Source organism: Urocitellus parryii, chromosome 8, assembly GCF_045843805.1.
Source record: "Urocitellus parryii isolate mUroPar1 chromosome 8, mUroPar1.hap1, whole genome shotgun sequence".
NCBI lineage: Eukaryota > Metazoa > Chordata > Mammalia > Rodentia > Sciuridae > Urocitellus > Urocitellus parryii.
Genome location: NC_135538.1, coordinates 35,162,660 through 35,180,309, shown reverse-complemented (window position 1 = coordinate 35,180,309; position 17,650 = coordinate 35,162,660). Strand labels below are relative to the sequence as shown.

Below are 17,650 nucleotides of genomic sequence, written 5' to 3'. Positions count from 1 at the left end.
GTCAGTTTGCCATTGTCTTCTGTAGTGCACAGATTTTATCTTTTTATAAAAATAACAGAACGGAGATTTGGTAATGACATCTTGGGCAGGATGTCCTAATAATTTCCAGGGTCAGTCACTTCCTTTTCATTTATTTTCCCCTCTTCATGGTTCTGTTATATATCCCAAGTTTCCCTGGATTCCTCAGAAACATATCCTAGTTGTTGACCAAAGTGCCCTTCAAATATAGAAACACATAAATCCCAGATATATACAGGTTGCAGTTTCCATGTTTATCAAATAAAACAAAGGGGGAAGAAAACATCTTTTTCACTTGGTGTTATGGTTTTATTCATTACCCTCAGTTCTAAATTTTCTAAATTATGTCCCAAATAGACTAAGTAGATTTCACGAGCTTCAATCTTTTAGCAAACCTTTGTTTTCCCAAGAGTAGTGGAGTTTAGTTCCACAAACCTTTTCTTTCTACTTTTTTCCCTAGAAGCCTACACAATACCTGCTTGGCTACATTCTAACCTCCTAATAGTAAAATTAAAATCTAATAATTTTGGAAAAGTAAGATTTTCTATAGTTATTTTCAAACTTCTGTGTTATCTTGTTTCATTTTCAAGTGAATTATTAACCTTCAATAAACTTCTACCTGCAAGCTTTAATAAGTTAAAAAAGAAATATAATACCAACTTCAACAAATTTGAATAAGACTAAGTCTGTAAGGCTAATTTCCTTTTGCTGGCTATCAAGTGATAATACTAACATATATTTTTTCTCGTGGTCAGAAGTAAACTCGGGATGAAGCACTTTCTGACTAAGCCCTTATATGGTAAATTTTTCAAACACATATTAGTTGTAAATTTTGTTAAGGTTATTTTTTTAAAATAAAGGGTTAAGAAAAAATTGAGTTATACTTCTGCAATGAAGAAAGAGGCAAAAAAAAATTGCCCCATTTGTATTTTTTCAAAGTGTCAGAAATAAATATAATTAGCAAGTTTGTTCAAATCAAATCCCATTTTAAAACTCAATGGTTTCCTTCCTTTCAGAAAATACGAATCAAATGCACAACCCCAAGTACTGTAATTTAAATTTGCTTCAAAACACATACATGCCTCATAAAAATTAAATCTCCATTTTAACAAGCAGACAATGCCAACAGGACACTCACAGGATCAAAAGCATTAGAGAGGGGTCTCTGAACCCACAATAAAAAGGAAGAATAATCTACATAGCATATGCAAATTATATAAAGTTTTAATTCTCCCCACACATAAATACAAGCTATATAATTACTATTCAACTATATGATTAAGAAAATTATCAGAAATACCTACTATTCTATAAAAATTGTTAACCTATGGCTCTGTTGCAAACACCCATAATTACATTTAAAAAAAAAATCACTTAAGTAATGACATTCTAAATTTAGACCAATTGTTTATAATAGCACACATTACACATTTTTCATCAGGTTCTAAGAAAGTAAGCAGCTCTCATGAAATTCAGTCTTCACTCAGTCTTACTGCCATCAGATTTCCAACAATTTCCTTCATGGGTATGAGGGAACTAGAGAGGGGGAAACTTTCCTAGCAATTGATACTAACATAATCTTAGGATCATCTATAATACTAAAGTGTTGTACTTAGTAAATTATTCTTTGAAAATGCATGCATAAACATAGAGATGATGCCTACCCATATAGCAATCATTGCTATTAAAAATCCAAAGGTCCCAGTCATGGAGAAGAGACAGAGATAACCCAGGTGTATTGCTGTTTGAAATAAAATGAAGGAGAATAAAAGAACTGAGTAAAGAAAAGAGGAGAACTCTATGGGCCCCATCCACTGTCACAGTGAGGGATGCCAGTGAGCAAAGGGGGATTCCACAGAGGAATTGTGGAGTAGCTTTCTAGAGGACTAAGGCTGCAAGTAATCTCCACTACAGAAATGATGTAGAAGAGAAGCTGACAAGGCCCAGGAAGAAACAGAATGGTGTTCCTGCTGGAAAATGTCACTGAATAATAAAGTAATGATCATCATTTTGACCAAGAAGAAATTAAACTATTATTTAACTAAGGCCATTTCAATAGGCAGCCTTCATATCTGTGTTCAGTTTTGAGCATAAAATTCATGCTTGTTTATTAAATAGTAGCAACTTTTTCTTAATAGAAATTTCTTAATATTTTTCTTAATAGTTAGTTTCAACTCAGGGAATACTACTGAAAATGCAGAAAGTTCTTCGTTATTTCCAGTTGCTTTAAAAAAAAAAAGAAAAAAAGGGTAAAAAGAAAATTTAAATATTTAACATGGGTTAAGTGGTAAACTATGACACCAATTCACATATAGTTTTTCTTTTTGATGGCAACTATAAAGAAAAGGTTTAAAGAAAGAAACATGCATTCAGTGAATCTTTAATTTGAAAATAAGCAGAAAACAAAATTCTATCTATGCTGTAAATGTAATTACTGAAAATAATTTGGGCTTACGAAAAAAGAATATGGACACAGAAAAGATAATTTGATTGAGGTGACTATCACTTTGGTTATGCATGACAGAAATGGAACTCAAATTAGTCCAGGCAATAGGAGAAATGAGTCTCCCTGAGGAATCAAAGGAACTGTTGAATAATTAAACCCCACATGTTCACGAAAGCTCTCACAAACAACTGGAACCAGGGGTTGTCAACCTGGCAGAGCAGTCCCAGCTTTTCTCTGCAACATTCTCCACTGCTCTGTCCATATACAGTAAAGATGGCACTGCAAGTTCTTATGTTCAAATCTTGCAATTTTTACCACCTATGAGACAATGGCTTTCTGATCCCAGGTTAAAAAATCCTGAGGACAGATTCATATTTTCTGGTGTAGTTCTGCTACCCACCCCTGTAGCTAAAGGAAGACAGAACATCCTGACTGAAGTCCTTTCAAAATGGCACAAAATGGGGAGGTGTCATTTCCCAAGGCAAAATCTGAACACCATTCTCTCCAATTGGGGAAGTTTCGGGGTTCCATAAACAGAGTTGCCCACTCTAGGATTAAGTAGAATATGCTGTTTGTAACATTAACCAAAGCAGACAATTATTTTTGATACAGGGATTCCACCTCACCTTTTATGTTGAGCATGCTGGATAATTATACCTCAAATAGCTTATTCAAATGTTTCTCCTCTGTTCAGTATCCTCTTCTCATGATTGACATGAGGCCCTTTTAGAGGACTGGTGCCCTCCTCTACGATGACCACCCAGGGCTTCTCAACTAAAGATTTCTTTCACAATGTCTGCCTTTTCTCCTTATTCCCCCATAATAATTTAATCATAATTACTGAATTTCACCGTGTCATTGAAATGAATATGATAAAGAAATTCATAGTTCAGAGCAAATCCTCCATATATATAGTTAGTTTTATCAGTAGGTATCTTGGATTTGCATTTTGGGGAATGGGGACCAATGGGAAGAAAATCATTATACTTAAAATCATGTAATAGTGTTGAAGTTGTTAAATAAATAAATTTAAATGTCCTTTAATTCTTTAAAACTATGAAAGTAAATTCTGAAAATAAAATAAAATTCTGAATTACAGCTATGCTAAAGATGCAATAATTATTTTTTAGCTGTCACTGACAAACAAAATTATTTCAAACTAGAACAAGTTGACTCAGAAAAAATTACATGAAGACATAAACCCACCATTTCTAATGAGAAAGAAAAAAAAATCTTTACTTTATGTTAAAATAATATACTTTACTCATAATTTACATTCCTGTATATTTGCTGTAATAGGCATGAAAAAGAGCACACTTCAAAAAGATAAATAAGTAACAGTACATGTGACTCTCTGGTAAACTGCCCAAGAATAAGCTCAGGGCTTTGAAAGTATTTCCACAGCAACCAATTTTAGTGTCACAAATAAAGGGCTGTATCTTCAGGTATTAATAAGGTAACTTTAAAGTACAAATGTTTCATTTTCTTAAATGGAATATATTTCTATTGAGATTTTACACAGAAATACAGAGATAACAAAGAGGTTCCACGATGGAAAAACAATTCTTAAGTCATTCCAAAGGCAGTTTATATTTAGAGTTTCACATTTGAAGAGGAAAGCACCACTGGTGAATTCTCCTGTTTCTTCTAATCCTGGTGAGAGTCCTGAACACAGAGCAGGCAATGAGTTGGCCTGTGAGCTAGATGTAAACCCAAGGAAATCATGTGTATGCTCAGGCTCCTACCATGATAAAAACTAATGGTATTAACATGGCTTCAGAAATTAACTATTCTTATAATACAATTCTTTGGTCATATAATTTTGAATGTAAAATCAAACATATTCATCAATACAATCTAATTATATTATTTTTATCTGTGCCTAATGTATAATCATCAAATTAGACATTATAAAAGGCACATAACATACCACACAAACTGCTCTTCATGTAATTATATCATTAAAAATAGGATTAGGATAAGATTCCAAGTGTTTGGTGTAATTTTTATTTTACAACATATAGAATTGCAAAGTTTTAAGAAATATTTAATAAGCTTAGAAGTATGTTGTAGTACTTCCCAAAACAATTCCAGTATAGATATGCATTTAATCCATTCTTTATCTGCATTTACAGGATTCTATAACTTATCCTCAATGATCACTGTATTGCATAAAGTTCCAAGAATACTATATTTCACAACTATTTTAAAGGGTATATCAAATATATTTTTAAATAACCAGAATGTTCTCAATTCATCAATTACAACAATCTTACATGTTAACATAGTCACTTTAATTCAAATAATTAATTCAAATAATTCAAATAATTCTTTCTCCTCTTTCCTTCTTCCTATATTCTCTCTCTCTCTCTCTCCCTCCCTCTCTCTCTCTCTCTCTCTCTCTCTCTCTCTCTCTCTCTCACACACACACACACACACACACACGCACAAAACTTTTTCAAAAGGTGGCAGACAGGGATATACTACAAATGCAACCTTTAACAGAAATAATGAGGCTAATGCTGAGGAAAAATGAAGGTGAGTTTTGCTATTATTTGAAAAGTTAATGCATGACAAGAAAAAATTTAACAGTGTTTGCTGACCCTGCTCATTCTGAACCATGAAATTGCTTGAGCCAGAGCAAATTACCAACCATGACAAGAGTAAGGGATTCTGCAGATGTGTCATTCCTACACTGTACAGCTCAAAGTGAACACTCCATGGATATTGTGCAATAGAAGGAAAAGGGATAGATAAAGGAGAGGAGAGGAAGGAAAATGCCAGAGGCAGTATGCGATCACACCACCCAGGCCCAGATACTGGGAAACTCTGCCTTCATGAGAAACGGCAGAATGTGGTATTTAACTGCACTGACTTCATAATCACACTCCCCAACTTTAAATCACAATTCTGTCATTTCCTAGTTGTGACCCTGATCCAGATGTTCAACCTCTCTGTGCCTCTGTTTCTCCACAGTGGAAAGTACATAAGGCTGGTATCATAAAATACACAGATGAAAAAGCTCGTTTAAAATTTTTTTAAATTTTCTTGACATTCCAGAGATAAGAAATCCAAGATCATCATACTAGTAGGGCTGGTTTCTCTTGAGGCTGCCTTCTTACAGTGTCCTCCCATTTGGTCACTTTTCTATGCATGTCCCTTCCTGAGATGTCCCTTCCTGAGATCTCATCTTAAAAAGTCCCTAGACATAGTTGATTAGAGGCCCAACCTTAAAACTTCATTTAATCTCAACTACCTCTTTAAGGCCTATCTCCAAAACAGTCACACTGGGGATTAGATCTTCAACAAATGAACTTGGAGGGAACACACTTTAATCCAAAAGAGTATATAACAATGACACCCACCTCACATGATCATGAGTAAATGTGTTAATCTACATAAAGCTCCTGGCACATGGAAAGTTGGATCTAAGAGCTAGGTGCCATTACATTTGTATGTCTGACAAGTACTCACAAATCTCAGTATCAGGTGCCCAAAACCTTTGTAGTCTGTCTTTGAAATTTCTTATATTGGAATGGTGGCATCTTAGAGGAAAATGTAGGACACATATTGCTGATAACATTTATCTCAATTTAAAAGCTGGTGGAAAATATAGAAATGTTGGTGATTTCTAACCAGGAGAAAAACCAATAGATAAGTTTGATTTTCTCACCTTCCCAGTGGAATACAAAGGCGTTTTGTGTCTCAGGATTACGTGCTGATAAAGAATGCGGAAAGAATGTTTATGAGGAAGCAGACAAAAACAGCCTGGCTCCTGTGTATCCACAGTTGGCAGCTATAACTGCAGTTTGGGCTACACCATTAGTTCTCATTTATTTTACCTGTGGTCAGTTCCTAAACTGGAAACTCTGATTAGAACATCAGATTAACTTAGATGGGTTCAATTACTCATAAGAACACTAAAATAAACCATAACACACACACACACACACACACACACACACACAAATTAGATTTATATCAACCTGTAAGATTTTCTTATTATTTTTCAATTGTCCTTCATGATTCTGGCTTGGATTCTATGTACCACAAACATGATGAATGGAAAATAGAATGGTGGATAGGAAGCAAAGATGATTGAAAGCTCAAAACACTAAAGCTACCAACACCCTCAGCTTCTAGGCAGTATGAGTACTAGGCAATGAAACATCCCCTGAGAATTGATTCACGATTGTTTATATTTTAAAAAAATTATTTTAACATAACTTTCTAAATATCGAGTCTGATTCTGTCACTACTTAGAACCTTCAGTCTCATTGGTTTCTCACTAAGATGAAGCCACTGCTCTTAGTACAAGATTCAAGGAATTCTTGACTTAGTCCCATCATTTAGCCACAGTCCTCTCCAATACCATAATACACACCAGTAGCAGTTTCTAGTGCTTTGGGGTCTCTCCTTGCCTAAAAAAAAAAAAATAAATAAATAAATAAATAATTTAAAAAAATAAAATCAAGGGGCTGGGGATGTGGCTCAAGTGGTAGCGCACTCGCGTGGCATGCGTGCGGCCCAGGTTGGATCCTCTGCACCACATACAAACAAAGATGTTGTGTTCCCCGAAAAACTAAAAAATAAATATTGAAAAATTCTCTCTCTCTCTCTAAAATAAAATAAAATAAAATAAAATAAAATAAAATAAAATAAATGATGCCATCTATCTTAGGTTTATCTTTAAATTTCCACACTGATACCACATTCTGGGCAGACTCTATCCATTCATTTATAAAGTGAGTTGTTTGTCTGTTCAATTTTCCACAATGTCCTAAATCTGACATTATTCTTGAATTTATCATGCTGTTATTTTGTGCGCCTAATGCCCTAGTCAAAATTTTCAATAACATCCTTCAGCTAGCAATCCCCAAACCCAAGTATCAAGGTATTATCATTGTTGAATTCATACATTTCTACATTAGACAAACCTGGGTTTGAAACCCAACCCTGTCATTTACTACTCATGTGGCTCTTAAAGAAGCTGTCACATAGACAAATAATACTCATTTTATAGGATTTTTAAAGGATTAAATATTCTTGCCACACTACCTGTCATGAAAACAACAGAATCACTGTTGTTCTTTCTATGTTCTCCATTTATCTCATATAACTGTTTTCAATATTCCCTGCTTTCCAAGCTAGATCATTTGGCCTGAAAATACATTAAATTTTCTCTTCATCTGAGATGCCCTATCTTCAGTCATTGAACACACATATATACATGCCTATACATGCACATATACACACCCATTCATATGTAGTCCAGAGAAGAGAAAGGTAGCAGAAAAGAATTTCAAAAATAGTAAAGCTTATCAATAAGGGAAGCTAAGATGAAAAGAACAGAGAACCAGTATGGAAACGTGCCTTGGGATCCAGTTGTTTGGAACCAAAATAAAGAGACATGCTCTCCCTTCTCTATAGAGAGCCCCACAAAAATGATTTTTGGAGGCATAGGAAAGACTGATGTTTGTTGACTTTTGTGACAACACAAACCCCTACATTTTTCCTCAATCCAGAAAGTGCTATTCAATGTAATAACAGAATATAAGACCTGAAATCAAATGAAAACAGCTAGAATGTGCGTTTTTACTGTTCTCTAATAATATGATGCATATTAACACAATATATGTTGAAGGAATGAATGGATTGTTCCTCTGCAAAAAGAAAGCACTCACTCACCTTTGTTTTTTTCCCAAAGCAAATTCCATTTAAGAAACTTCATGTAAAACCACAAGAATGGGATCCTAATAAGTTATACTCCATGTATACATAATATGTCAAAATATACTCTACTGTCATACATGTCTAAAAAGAACAAATAAAAATTTTAGAAAAAAAAATACAATAAGAACTGGTAATTAAAACTGAATTTTTAAAAATTAATTGAGTATAAATTTTTTTCAACATGGTTTAAAAATATACACCACTATACTTAGACTACAACTGATTCATAGAATGAGAAAAGAACTTTAAAATCACCAAATACAAATGCTTTATTTTAACAAACTAGTGACTTGTCATCCCAGCTCTTTTCTTCCATATCTCTTATCTGCAAAATCCAAGGGTAATACTTAACTGTCCCCTCATCTAGGATGTCTTCCCAAATTCTTGCAGAGCCAGTTTCTCCCTCAGTCTTTTCTCAGCACTTTGCTCCTTACTGAGCTGTAACAATTTTCAATATTTCCATTTTGCAAAATGGACTGAAGCTCCTTCAGGTTTTGCAAAGGCTAAACAGAACCCAATGTAGTACCTGGCATACCCTAAGTTATTTACCATATTTCTTGTTTTTAATGTTGAAGAGTAAAGCCTTGTCAGTTGATATATCTGCCTTTGTTTATGTAAGATTAGGCTTCATGTTGAAGTTCATCATAAACATTTTTAAAGACATAATGATTAATGAAATTGGATTTTACACTAAAATTTTTTGAAAAAGCTGCAGTCTAGTAATTTGTAACAAAGCTTTCCCTTCAAAATATATCCCTTAAAATTAGTATATTGGGCTTCAGATTAGACTTGGGAGGCTTTCTGATCAGCCAGAATTACAGTGTGTAAATAAGGAACAACTTTGAAACCCCTGCCCAGCAGCTGGAGGGCTCAGCAGGAGCACTGGAGTAAAAAAACACTTTTGTTTCCCAGGGGCAAAAGGTTAGAGCCAAACACAATAGTACAACAGAAACAACAAAATGAGAAAAAAAAATGTTTACAGGATTTATCTTGCCTCTTTGGGAAAGAAAATAAAATATTACAAGCCTTCAATCGAAGTGGCACCATGCCGTCATGCAATCCAAAAGCATTTTAAAATCTGCCCATGATGTTTTTTCTAGTAAACATTTCCGAAAGAGCCTGCAACTTGATTTATGTGCATGAAAGGGAATTAGAGTATACCTCTCTACATCTTACAATTCACATTAAAACGTCATAATGCCCTCAAAGTATGTGGGGAAAAGCAACCATTGAATTCCTATCATTCTGACTTTCCTAACAGGCCAAATTGTAAAATCTTTGCTACTCTCAGAAAAAAAGGAATCTCAGTTCTCAATGTCTGAAAATGTGTCCTTTTTCTAGTGCAACCGGATAAAGAAAATATAAAAAAAAATTAAACTTTTCTTCCTTTCTTTATGTTTTATTACATAACAACTCAGTCTAAAAGAACATGTGTGGGTGAGTGGAGATATATATATATATATATGTACACACACACACACACACACACACACATAGTGATACACACACACACACACATATTCACACATATACATGCACACGTACACGTGTATTCATATGTATCCAAAGAAGAGAAAGTTAGCAAAAAAGAATTTCAAAAATAGTAAACCTTATCAATAAGGGAAGCTAAGGTGAAAAGAACAGAGAAACTATAATATGGAAATGCGCCTTAGAATCCAGTTGTTTGGAACCAAAATGGGTAATTTTAACTGATTTAAGTTTTTCAACAAATGCACACACAAATATGATTGCATTCATACCTTAAACTGTAATATAAATGGAAGTTATTTTGAAAAATAAGAATATTCAGCCATGTTACCAAAACAAAAAAGAATTATGTAAAAAACAAGAAGTATAAAATGCAAATTTTGTTTATAAATCCTCTTGGAGGAAAAGCCCAAGAAACCCCACCTACTCTAATGTTCTTTATCTTGGTAAATATTACAATTCAAAGTGGGTATTCAGAAGGCATCTCTCACCCTTCCTTCCTTCTTAATACCAACAAACCTTCTAGTAAACCTTGTCATTACTACCTCTCTTCTCTGGCTCTGCCTTCATCTGGACTAGATTGCTTAGATTACAACAACATCCTCATAATAGGTCTCACCAAGTCTATATGGCCTCTCCAAACCAGTTATCAGATCCCTATAAAAGGAGTATCTGACCATATCTTTGTCCTGCTTTGGCTCCACCATGTCCTTTGAATTGCATTATCACAATCACTCATAGAGAGCTGCATGGCCTGGCATCTGCCTGAAAGCCTTGGCCCCTCTCAGCCCGGTTCTGCCTCAGTCTCCTCTCCAAAATGGTGGGTGAGCTTCTCCAAGTTGCTTCGTCACATCCTGTCCTCTGCAGTCTTCATGTCTTTACATAGGCTGTGCCCTTTGCCTAGAATATTCTGCCCAGCTTTCTTCATATCAAGAATTCCCAATCACTCTTTGGTTCTCAGTGACTATAAGCAAGGGCAATCTACCTGAAGATACACTCTCCTGGTTCCCTGTTTTCTTTATAACATTTAAAAATTCATGATAATTTACTTTTCTGCAGTACAGTGAGTTGAACCCAAGGATGTTCCAACCCCGATCCACAACCCCAACACTTTTTTTTCGTTTTGTTTTGTTTCAAAACGGTTTCACCAAGTTGTTCAGGCTAGCCTGGAACTTAGCTGGAATCATATTTGGGAGCTACGAGGCCCAGCTAATGATTCCTTATTTACTAATGCCTGTTTAACATCCAACTAACTACCCTGAACTGTTTAGCCAAGATAAAAAGTCCATGATGCAAACAATCACATCCACAGTCCGTAAAGCATTACATAGTGAAGGAGTTCAGTACATAAACTGAGGGTGTCCTCCAAAATCTTAGAAGAGGCATTCCAAAAGCGAAGTCTCACCTCAGATTTCAGCAGTGTGATTATTGGAAAAATTATTTTTCTAAATCTTAAGGTAGAAAAGTTCAGACAGATAAAGAAGGGAACTAGTACTAAACCCTGTTCAGTATTAAGGTACCGAACAGAGAATTTTAATTAGAAAATACTACCTCTGATTATTGCATATTTCATCCAGGGAATTTATCATGTACAGTTTCCCTACAGTTTGTTTTTTCAAAATGCTGTACATAGAGCTAGCATTTAATAAATATCTGTTAATTTACAATTTTTAATATCAAATACTAAGTCAAAATGAATTAGCTTTAATTTAGGATCTTGGGATTTAAGACAAGGTCCAGATTTCATTCTTATGTGGTACTGCCCTAGAGAATCAAAGCCCATAATCTTTGAAATAATATAACCTCCTTCACTTTGGCCATTAGGTGCAACATATATAGCCTTTAAAGTTATTACTACCTTGTAAAATCTACTGTTTTCTAAACAAATAAGTGTCTAAACCTTATCAGACTGCTCCTAGATTTATAAAAAGCTTAAAATGCTACACAAGATACAATAAACAAATGATGATGTAATGTGGCATTTTCAGGTATGGCTTTTGAAATTAGTGTACTCTCATTTTATGATACGATTCTTTACAAAGAAGACTAGATTTCTCTCACAAAATTTTATTGAAAATGTTTATAGTGCTTGGCATCACAGTAAACTAAAGAAGGCTCCATAAACCAAGGTGGTTCCAGAATCAGTAAAATATCATAGACAATATTGGGGCCCAGTATCCCCAAAATAAATAAATAATGTTTTATATAATTTCAATATGACTAGTGAGAACCAACTAGGCCAACCCTAAATTCATTTGAAAAAAGAAAAAGAAAGAATATAATACTCCCTCATATGGCATTTTAGCAAGCTGAATATTTTGAACTAAAGAATATTAACAGACCTCAGAACCAGCCCCAGAACCAACATCTCTCTGCCCTTCCCTGCCCTTCTGTTTCTCACCCCTTATTCTCTCCCAACATGAGTCACAGAAGCCAGACTTCCTTTTCCCCAAGCTGAGTCACAGAAACTAGAACTCATTTACCCCAAAGCAGACCATAAACCCCAAAAATATGACTTCTAAACTTCTGTGCCTTTCTATGTAAAAGCTGTCCATAAAGAAATTCTCTGACCTACTTTGTCTGATAAGAGACCATAAGACTCCAATTCTACAAAGGGTGCCCCCCTAAACCCAGGAGGAAGGGATGCCCCATGGAGTTCAGGAGGAATTCAGACAGAACAGGCCCTTCTGAGTTACCCTCCTTCAGTCCAGCAGTCACACCATTTTTTCCCAACCATGTGTCTACATACCTATCCATTTTTTTCATACAACCTAAGCATAAAAATGGACAGCTTTCCTTGAGTCTTTGGGTCTTCGCTTTGAAGACTCTGAGTCACACAAAACTTTGATTAAATAAATTTGCTATGCTTCTCTTTTAATCTGCCTTTGACACAGGGGTGACAGCTGTGAAGAAAAGTATCACATATTTCCACACCTCCAGGAACAAACACAAGGTTACTTATAAACCCCAAAAGATAACACCTTAATAAGATAACCAATAACAATGCCAAAACCCTCCCACACACATAATAGCATATGATTAATCACCTGCAAAACTGTCCTACATGACTACATTCTATACCACCAGCAATTAAGTTTTAACCTCAGAGTTACAAAAAAGTATGTGAGCCGGAGCCAATAGCAGAACTCCAATCTTAACAGTAGGGAATAAAGTAATAGTGAACATTTAAGTAAGCTCACTTTTTATATATTTTACTTATTTTTGTCTGCCATATATTCTGAAAAAAATTAATACAAACTAACAGAAAGAAACATTTTATTTTGGTTTGAAATGAATATATATAAAATTTCACATTCTAATCAAATAAACATCAAAATGAGAGTTATACACTTATACAACCCTGGCTTTCTTGTTGTAACTGAATTTATCTTATTTTCCTTTTTCCATTTCTTGTCTCTTACTAGTAACACATCCATATACTGATGAACCTTGTTCTCTTTTGTTTGGATCCAAAGTTTAAGTGATAGCCATTTATCAAAGGCTTGGAGATTTTATTTTTTATTTTTTTATTTTCTCCTTTCTGTGGGATGTAGCTAACACAGAAACAGCAAAATCACATAACCTGGAGGTGGAGTGAGGTGATTCTGTGAATCATTTTAAAATATGAATTGCAGAACATTTTCAATGAATATGTTTTTTATTCTTTAATTTTTTTTTTCCCTAATAAGAAGTACTCTATAAAACAATGTTTTTCTCATGAACAGGTAACATTGCTTTGCCATTAGCATACTGTTCATAACTGAACTGTGAAAAAGTAAAACAATTAGTCATTGTAGTAACTGAAAATAAATTCCCTGAAACTATTGTCATCCCATTTACTTAAAACTGTCTTCCAGCCTGCATATTAAAAAGACAAATCACAGTCTAGCAGCCTCCATTCCAAGCATCCTCACTTCCAAACCATGGCCAGCTTCCCATTTCAAAACAGGTAGCCTTCCTCACCTGTACTCCTGGGTGCTGAGGGGCTCATACACTGGACATTTGGAAGACATAAAGAGAACTCTCAGTATTGGAAGAATGCTGGCTTTTCCTGCCCACTTAAACTAACCAGCTCCCTTCAACCCATGGGGGAGACATTTACTCAGTTGAATAAACAACACTTGGCAAAGAGCCCTTCCTCTGCCTAATTAGCATCTCAACATCCTCCTCTGCTTTTAGCAAGACTAGGCTAAGGGGCTGCTGGAGAACAGAGGCATCAAAGCTCCTCTGTCCAGAAACTGCCTCTTCCTCTAAATGTCGAGAGCTGTGTTTAGGTATGTTCATAACTCAAAGTCTTCATGATACATTCTGAATTATGAAGTGATGCCATACTACCATTCAAAATACAAAATGTATCATTACATTCTAAAATTAAGAGACAGAACAAATATAAATAAACTAAATAAAATCTTGACAAAAGGTATCCAGACAGGACAGATAGGTTTTCTGAGCCTCAAGGATAGAATGAATGGAAGAGAGGTAGGAGACAGTCTGCAGACCCCCCAAAAAAAAAATGACTTTACTAGCTAGAGGTTGTATGTTTAGTTTTTGTTCCTTTGTTTTTCCATTTTAAATCTTGATACCTTTTTATTAGTCAGAATTTTTTAGATGGTCTATTCAGTATCACCATGGGCTTTTAAAAACATTTTTCCCCCAATCAAGTTTTCTTCGCATAATGTTTTGTTTTTAAATCAAGATGCATGTTTATTTGAAGACAAATGTGAATAATGAGACTGTACAGGTATATCCAAAGTACGTTTGCCTTCTGTTGTTTTTTCAAGTGTTTTTTCAAGCACCAAAGTAGGAAAAGTAAATATCAATAAAAACTCTAGCGTCTTTATTCACTACAAAATCTTGTCATAAATAAGAAACAAAGACTAAAGTACTCTACCGGACTTACCTGTACTTCTGAAATAAATTGTACATCTTTTAACTTAAAGATACTTCAAAAGACAATGCAACCTTATTTCTGTCTTCAAACCTGGCTGCCAATTAGTAACTGAAAAACCAAAGATCCAGCCACTGCAATATTAGCTTACATTTGGGTTAGAAATGCATATTCACACAAACACCTAACTTGATCTCATACAACATCAGTAGCTGCACTGGTGTAAATTATTAATATTGCCATGACTTGCTCTTTGGCCCTTCAGATACTAATTGACTACCAGGTTTGACAAGAGGATCTCAAATTAAGTGTCTTTAAAAGTATGTTCAAACCTAAGGAGCAAGTACTAAATTAAGAAAAACCTTTCCCACTTTTTTTTTTGACCAGGTCCATAGTCAGGTCACATTGCAATCCAGTTCACAGACAAACAAAAATATGTAAACTATTCAAGGAAAACCAAAGTTTCGTGAAACAACACTTACCCACCTTCCTCTACAAGATGCATGACTATTTTTGTTATAATTATACTTTCTTCTGCTATTTTACCTACTGAACTGAATTCAGTACCCACAAAATGGGTGGTTACATCAAATTTGAAAACCCTGAGCTGAGGGTGATAAAGTAATTAGCTCAGTGCTAGGTTAAAAAGAAACACATAAATAGCAGTTATTGAAAACAATATTTTTTTTAAATTATATTACCCTAAGTTGGTAGACCCAAGACACTAAAAAGGATTTCAGGTTTGCCTCTGAAATGATGGTCTAGCCAAGACATGTAAACAGCACAGGGGAATATACTCCAGTGGCCTCAACTTCCAACAGAGAGACAGGCAAAATTCGGATGTCCCACATTGTTGTCATCATGTCATCAGGCTTCAGCAAAGGAGTGGCTAAATATAGTGAGAGATGAAGTATAGATCTTTATCAGGCCCTGCTGAACAGGCAAAATTTTGAGATACAAAGTAATAGAAATTAGAAATTGTCTGTCAAAAACAGATGCTCTAAAATGGGTCAGACTGGTTAACATAATCATGTGATTAACCGAGAAGGGGAGGATCACATTTTAATGATTATGGCCACTGTTGGTAAGCTCTCCAGTCTTATGAATTATCATCTATCTAGCATAATTACATCTGTGACTATGCTTACCCAACCGGGCCATCATTTTGAATATCAATTAATTGTTATATTACTATAGGTAGAAAGGTGACAGACTGAGTTTGAAGTCTACTGATCATACATAGCAACTTTTAAAACAAAATAATTCTTTGAGGGCTTATACTAACACATGCATCTTTTCTGTAATTATGTAGGTGCAGAAAACAAAACTGCCAGTCCAGTGTTTCGTCTGAACTAATTTTGAGTAATATTTGTTACTTCCTTTTCTCTTACTTGTTTTTTTCAAGGAGAAAGACTACTAAGGAGTGAATTAAAAATCTATATTTTGTTTTGTAGTCTAGAAAGTATTTCTTATGAAATCCTCTTTTAAGTTAAGAAGTTTAGAATGTTTCCATAACCTTGAAACTATTAATGCAAGGGAGAGACAAAAGATGTTATATAAAATATACAACGAGAAATCATACAGAGAAAAATCTGTTTTGCCAACATGGATAATTTGGAGAAAATTGGCACTTTTTCATATACAGATGCTCCTTGGCTTAAGGATGAGATTACATTCCAGTAAACCCATCGTAAACTAAAAATATCATAAGTAAAAATGTATTTAATGCACCTGACCTACCAAAAAATCATAGCTTAACAACAGAGTGCACTGTAAAGTATCAGTTGCTCACCCTCAAGGTCACAGGAGACTGGAAATGCAGCTCACTGCTGCTGCCCTGCATCATGGAAGTATGATTCTACCTATCTCCAGCCCAGGAAAAGATCCAAAATCAAAATTCAATTTACAGTTTCTACTAAATACATATCATTTTCTCATCATTATAAATTTGAATAATCATAAAGTCAGAACTCTCTGTACTACTACACTTAATACACACACACACACACTCACTCACTCCTTTAATCAAAAGGAAAAAAATTCACACATATTATATTCACACTATACCAATCACAAGAAATACCATACTATATACTCTGGACTATAAAATAAGAATAGCTTAGTTTTAGACAGCAACTTCTTTTGGGCAGAGTTTAACAAACACATATAAAGCACAGGAATTTTTGTTTGACACTACATAAATCCTATCAAATGTTTTTTGGGACATGGAATATTCTTGTTTTATAGAAATAATCATAATAGGAGCAAGTAGTAAAGCAGCATTCAACAATTGCATATGACAATGGTAGAGATTAAATGAAATTTAAGAATCAAGTGAAGTATACCAAAGTAACTATAACTATCATATTAGAAGTAACTGATTGAGTGGAAAATAATGACAAAATATCATTGAGCCCCAAACTCACATATAGCATTGAGATGAGAAACATATGCTTTCTTAAAAAAAAATAAAGAGATTATAGATGTTAACAATTGCACATATACCAAAAAATCCATGAAAGCAACAATGCATAACAAGTTTGGATACGAACCTATTCACTTTTATTGACACATTTATTCTTCCAATATTTTTGAACAACTTAAATACCAGCTGTTCTTATGGACCACAAGAGATATGTTAGTACAAAGATAATATAATAATTTTCAGGTTATGTTTACTGGAAATCCACCATCTAATATGTGACAGTCTGGGAAAATGGTGATTAGTGTGAAAAATGTACATAATTTGAAAGCATTGAAAACCTGGCTTTGTGTGTAGTCTTAGCAGGGCTCTATACTGACAGCCCTTAAGGAGAGCTTAAATAGTCATGCCAACACACCAAAGACAGTTATCATGTGCCATGCAGAAACTCAAGTAGAAAGTTAGTCTTCTTTGAGGGAATTTCCCCAAAAAATAGGCTCCAAAGTGGGTGAACCAAAAGTCTTTGGCATGAACATTTTATATCAACTTAAATCTTGCTGATATTAGACAGTTGCCAATAGGTTTCAAATTGGAACAGACTTTTTTACACTGGACTCTGTTCATTTGGGAAAATGTTATAGAAAGTTCTTAAAAT

General features: G+C 34.5%; 1 protein-coding gene across 8 annotated transcripts in view; it reads right to left on the bottom strand.

The window, feature by feature from the left end:
* Ptprk (protein tyrosine phosphatase receptor type K) overlaps window positions 1–17,650 on the bottom strand; it is a 527,087-nt gene that overhangs the window by 492,890 nt on the left and 16,547 nt on the right. The gene's annotated exons all lie outside the window — the stretch shown is intronic.